The sequence below is a fragment of the Chrysemys picta genome, chromosome 1 (assembly GCF_011386835.1).
Source record: "Chrysemys picta bellii isolate R12L10 chromosome 1, ASM1138683v2, whole genome shotgun sequence".
Lineage (NCBI taxonomy): Eukaryota > Metazoa > Chordata > Testudines > Emydidae > Chrysemys > Chrysemys picta.
In genome coordinates, this window is record NC_088791.1 from 356,546,472 (window position 1) to 356,552,801 (window position 6,330).

The window sequence follows — 6,330 nt, forward strand, 5'->3', positions numbered from 1 at the left end:
ACAAAAGCTGACCCACCCACTCCTGGAATAATTCTCTCCCTTGACTCAGCTGTTGAAGTCCCCAAATCATGATTTAAAGACTTCAAGTTGCAAAGAATCCTCCAGCAAGCGACCCATGCCCAGCAAGCAACCCCTGCCCCATGCTGCGGAGGAAGGTGAAAAACCTCCAGGGCCTCTGCCAATCTACCCTGGAGGAAAATTCCTTCCCGACCCCAAATATCGTGATCAGTAGAACCCCTAGCATGCAGGCAAGATTCTCCAGCCAGACCTCCGGAAAAAGTTCTCTGTAGTAACTTTTAATATCCCATCATTGACCATGGTTACTAATTACCAGCGATGGCACGTTATTGACCTATTGACTAAATGGCCGTACTGGGTCAGACCAAAGGTCCATCTAGCCCAGTATCCTGTCTATTAACATTGACCAATGCCAGGTGCCCCAGAGGGAGTAAACCTAACAGGTAATAATCAAGTTCTCTCTCCGCTGCCGGCCATCACCACCCTCTGACAAGCAGATGCTAGGGACACCATTCCTTACCCATCCTGGCTAATAGCTATTAATGGACTTAACCTCTATGAATTTATCTAGTTCTCTTTTATACGCTGTTATAGTCCTAGCTTTCACAACCTCCTCAGGCAAGCAGTTACACAAGCTGATTGTGCGCATGAGAAGAGGAACTTCCTTTTATTTGTTTTAAACCTGCTGCCCATTAATTTCATTTGGTGGCCTCTATTTCTTATATTATGGGAACAAGGAAATAACGTTTTCTTATTCACTTTCTCCACATCACTCATGAATATATATATATATATATATATATATATATATATACCTCTATCATATCCCTCCTTAGTCTCCTATTTTCCAAGCTGAAAAGTCCTAGCCTCTTTAATCTCTCCTCAAACCCCTAATCATTTTAGTTGCCCTTCTCTGAATCTTTTCTAATGCCAATATAAGTTTTTTTGAGATGAGGAGACCACATCTGGATGCAGTATTCAAGATGTGGGCCTACCATGGATTTATATAAGGTCAATAGGATATTCTCCATCTTATTCTCTATCCCCTTTTTAATGATTCCTAACATCCTGTTTGCTTTTTTGACTGCTGCTGCACACTGCTTGGACGTCTTCAGAGAACTATCCATGATGACTCCAAGATCTCTTTCCTGATTAGCTGTAGCTAAATTAGCCCCCATCATATTGTATGTATAGTTGGGGTTATTTTTCGCAAAGTGCATTACTTTACATTTATCCACATTAAGTTTCATTTCCCATTTTGTTGCCTAATCACTGAGTTTTGTGAGATCTTTTTGAAATTCTTCATAGTCTGCTTTAGTCTTAACTATCTTGAGCAGTTTAGTATCATCTGCAAATTTTGCCACCTCACTTTTTAGCCCTTTCACCAGATGATTTAGGAATTAGTTGAATGGGATTGGTCCTAGGACTGACCCTTGGGGAAACTATCCATGAAAGGATCTTCCCTCTTATCCCATGACAACTTATTTTACGTAAGAGCCTTTGGTGAGGGACCTTGTCAAAGGCTTTCTGGAAATCTAAGTACACTATACCCACTGGATCTCCCTTGTCCATTTGTTTGTTGACTCCTTCAAAGAACTCTAATAGATTAGTAAGACACAATTTCCATTTAAAGAAACCATGTTGACTTTTGCTGAACAATTTATGTTCTTCTATGTGTCTGACAATTTTATTCTTTACTATTGTTTCAACTAATTTCCCTGGTACTGATGTTAGACTTACCGGTCTGTAATTGCCAGGATCAACTCTAGAGCCCTTTTTTAAATATTGGTGTTACATTAGTTATTTTCCAGTCATTGGGTACAGAAGCTGATTTAAAGGACAGGTTACAAACCATAGTTAGTAGTTCTTCAAGTGGCTCCTCCCTGAATGTTTGTTTAAATCACTTCGTGGTGGCAGTAGTACCGTCCAAGATCAACTTCCCCAAGGCCCCATTGCGTCTTGGGGAAGTTTTTAAACTAAGCTGGTGGAATATAAACGTAGGGAGTCTTTCATGTGGGTACTGACATCAGTAACCCAGAGTTCAGAGTGGGGAGGGAACCCTGACAGTACTCTACATCACCAAAAAAGGAGAGCTCCTGGCAACATGGAGAACCACCCTAGAGTCTCCGGTGTTCAATGTTGAAAAATGGTTGGATTCATTCTGAGGGCTGAGGAGGATCCTCGTGGGAAGGAGCATCCCCAGCCGGCCTTGCAACAATCACTGACTGACCTGAAAAGTTTGTCACAGAAGTTGCGGGCCCACTGGTAGACCAGGATGTTCTGCCTCCCTATTCCCCTCCACTCCTCCAAAACAGCCCTTGTGGCCCAGAAGAGGAGATGAGAGTCTCTCCAGTGCTGGAGAGGGAACTTCATTTTGCCCATGAAATCACAGGTTTCCACCATAAAACGATGACGCTCATCCAGCAGCACAGTGGGGGATGGTGTTGTGGATTTATGATGATTCTCTGGCTGGGTCCCTCTTATGACCGTGTGGCCCATGGAGATGGCAAAGAGAGAGGAGACCACTGGTTTGGCGACTCTACCGGTGATGCTGCAGAAAGGGAAAGGGAGCTGGAGGGAAGAGAGCAGCCCCTAAATGGTCAGGGAGGGGGAAAAATAAACCTCCCTCTGAGATTCATCCAAGGACACGGAAAAATGAATCAATCCCTGGATGGAAGCAGTATGGAAGATGGAGGGGACAAAAATGAGTAGGATTTCTCTCCCCCTCTCCCCCCACAGCTCCTGCCTCCACTCTGTGGCTGTGGCTAGGGGCAGCTTGAGATGAGGGCTTCTTCTGCCGCTGCAGCCAGGCAACCTGGGCTCTTCCCCTCCCCTGACAGCTCCTACTGGGGTTGGAGGTTTGAACTCCTGCCAGATGAAGCTGAGGCTTCCTGGGCTCCCGGCTCCTGTCCCCTTCTGCTGAGCTGCTCCACATGAATCACATGATGATTGCCACGTTCTGTTCATTCCCTCAGAAGCACCTGACACTGGGCACTATCCGAAGACAGGCTACTGGGCTACATTGACCATTGGTTTTACCCAATATGGCCATTCTGGTCTTCTTATTTAAATCCCAGATGTATCTGCCTCCTGCTGTATCCCACTATACCCCATTCCCCTCCCAGAGCTGTGATAGATCCCAGGAGTCCTGATAGGGTCTCTTTCTCCACTGGGTTAGTAACAAATTAAGAATAAACATTTATTCTTGGGGGGAGGGATAGCTCAGTGGTTTGAGCATTGGCCTGCTAAACCCAGGGTTGTGAGTTCAATCCTTGAGGGGGCCACTTGGGGATCTGGGGCAAAATCAGTACTTGGTCCTGCTAGTGAAGGCAGGGGGCTGGACTCGATGACCTTTCAAGGTCCCTTCCAGTTCTAGGAGATTGGATATCTCCAAAAAAAAATTAAATTTAAACAGGAATCAGTGCCCTTTAGGTGACTTGCCATCAGATGTGAGATCATATTGGTATTAGAGATGACTGGGTCACAGCTGAAAGGGAGGGGAAGACAGGAGGAAGTGACAGGGGCAGTGCCTTGGGGACAAGACACACAGCAGGGTCGAGGCTTCACAAAACATTTAGGGCTCTTTATGAATAAAGAGCTGGAGCAGTCTGTCCCGGATCTGTTTGGTCCTCACACCATAAATGATGGGGTGTAGCATGGGTGGCACCAGCTGGTACACAATGGTAATAAGAATGAGGAAGTGCATTGGCACATTGTGGCCAAACCTCTGAATGAGAGAGGAGAATAAATCTGGGATGTACAAAGCTGAGATGGCACAAAGATGAGAGATGCAGGTCCCAAAAGTTTTGAGCCGGGCGTCCTTTGTGGGGAGGCGGAAGATGGCCCTGAGGATCAGAGTATAGGACACAGCGATAAAAAACACGTCCATTCCGATAACAGAGAAAAGATTAAACAGGCCATAGTAACTATTGATGCGGATGTCAGCGCAGGCCAGCTTCACCACAGCTATATGCGCACAATAGAAGTGGGGGATAATGTTGGTTCTGCAATATGGCCACCGCCTCACCAGGAAGGGATAGGGTAATGTGAGTATGCCACTGCGCAGCACCACAGCCAGGCCTATCTTGGCCACAACAGAGTTTGTCAGGGTGGTGGAATATCGCAGAGGATTGCAGATGGCCACGTAGCGATCAAAAGCCATGGCAACAAGCATTCCAGACTCCATTGATGAGAATGAATGAACGAAGTACATCTGGGTGAGGCAGGCACTGAAATCAATCTCCCTGGAATTGAACCAGAAGATGCTCAGCATTTTGGGAAGGGTGGATGTGGACATGACCAGGTCGGTGACGGCCAGCATGCAGAGGAAATAGAACATGGGCCCATGGAGGCTCGGCTCTGTCTTCACGATGAAGAGGATGGTGAAGTTCCCCAACACGGCTATGGTGTACATAGCACAGAAGGGAATGGAGATCCAGATATGGGCTGCCTCCAGGCCAGGAATGCCAAGTAGGATGAAGGTGGAGGGGTTGGTGAAGTCGGTTCTGTTGGAATCTGACATGGATTATGGGAGAAAGTGTCCAGCTCTGAGGCATAAGGGTGTGTCCTGCATTTACCGTGTGCTCCCCTGACTTTCTGTGTGTTCCCAGGATCTCGGCTGATGTCTGCAGTAGAAATGCCTGAATGGAGAGACAACGTTAATATGACACTCTGCATGCACTAGTGGAGGCTGTTCACATGGGAAAAGAAGATTGATCTCTCTTCATACACTGAAAAATGACATTTTCATTATTCAGAGAAAATAACTATGAACAATGACTCTACTAAATCCAATTCCATATTTGTGTTGTGCTCCCTGCATTAAGAATTCCTACACTTTTTGGGGGGATGGGGGAAATTTAAGAGGCACCAGCAGTAAACACAGTGTGGATACTCATTATCTATCATTGTTCCTTTATGCAATGAGTGCCAGGATAGGGAGTCCATACTGAAGGGAGTTCCCCATTCATCCAGTTGCTGAAAATCAGAGAGAGGAAAAAAAAAACTTTTATGAAGACATGTGCTGAGAGAAACATTCCAACTAGAACATACCTCAGGGAAAAGACCTGGGCGCCATTGATAGCAGCTCAAGAGAAACACCTGCTCATTCCCAGCAGTGGACAAAACAAAACAATGTTCAGATCCCTAAGATATGGGATGGAGCATAACATGTTTGGGATATGTGGTTAGTTTTGGTCACCCAGTCTCTATTGAGGCTAGAAAAGTCCGGGACTTTTTATTTTTACAAGAGAGAAATATGAGAACATATGATATAGGAGAGGAAAATAAAAAAGAAACTGATTTACATTCAAATGGACAGTTCCCAACCAGTACTATCGATAGACACTAGGTGCTTCAAGAGGACTAATTCCCCAAAGCTGAGGAAAATTATCAGCAAAATTGATTGGGAGGAAAAATTTAGACAAAAAATATGAATCAATATTGGTAATTCTTTGATAACAGTTTAATCAATAGTGGAAAACTCACGATTCCACATTCAACAAAGTGAACAACTTTGGGTAAATCCCAGATCAGTGGCAAAGTGAAGACAGCAATTTGGGGGAGGGAAGCAATATGTAACAAATAGGAAAAAGGGAAAACAGCTAGCCAAGAATAGAAATCGGAAGTTAAGAAAATTGATAAAGAATGTTAAGACATCTTTGAAAACTCCATGTTTGGCAGGGCTATGGATCACAAAAAGGAGGTTATTAATTATATTAAGAACAAATAAAATCCTAATGAAGATTTATGTCAATTACCTTGTTAAATATAAAATATTAAAAAATAAAGGGAGAGGGTTTTTTTATAAAAGAATTGATGAGGTTAAGAAACAACGGAAAAGCTGATATGGGATTAGTTCAAGAAAAAGTCTAGAAATGTAAGTAACGCCAGCCACCAACAGGGTTTAAATTAAACAGATCTTGTCATCCTTTTATGAGAGTACACATTGGTTGATCAAGGGTACACATTTGGTGGATCAAGGGAACAACGCTGATGCAATGAACCTTGATGTATCAGAGGCATTTGATTTCGTAGTGGAAAATAGTGAGTTGGTGAGTTGGAGCAGGGGAAGGATTTTACCTCTGCACATGGGATTGGTGAAACAAACTGCATCCAGTTCTAGGGTCCACATTTGAAAAAAGATGTTGAAAACTTGGAGACGGTGCAGAAAAGAGCCACAAAAATGATTGGAGGATAGAGAAAAAGCTGGATCGTTAGACTTGAATGTGTATATCTCTTTAACTTATCAAAGAGATGATCAAGGAGAGACTTTAATTTGGAGAAAATCATGGGTAATAACAAGCTCTGTAA

At 43.9% G+C, this 6,330-nt stretch overlaps 1 pseudogene; it reads right to left on the reverse strand.

The window, feature by feature from the left end:
• Positions 1-3,592: 3,592 nt before the first annotated feature.
• Positions 3,593-4,591, reverse strand: LOC101948543 (olfactory receptor 52E4-like; annotated as a pseudogene).
• Between the last annotated feature and the right edge of the window lie 1,739 nt (positions 4,592-6,330).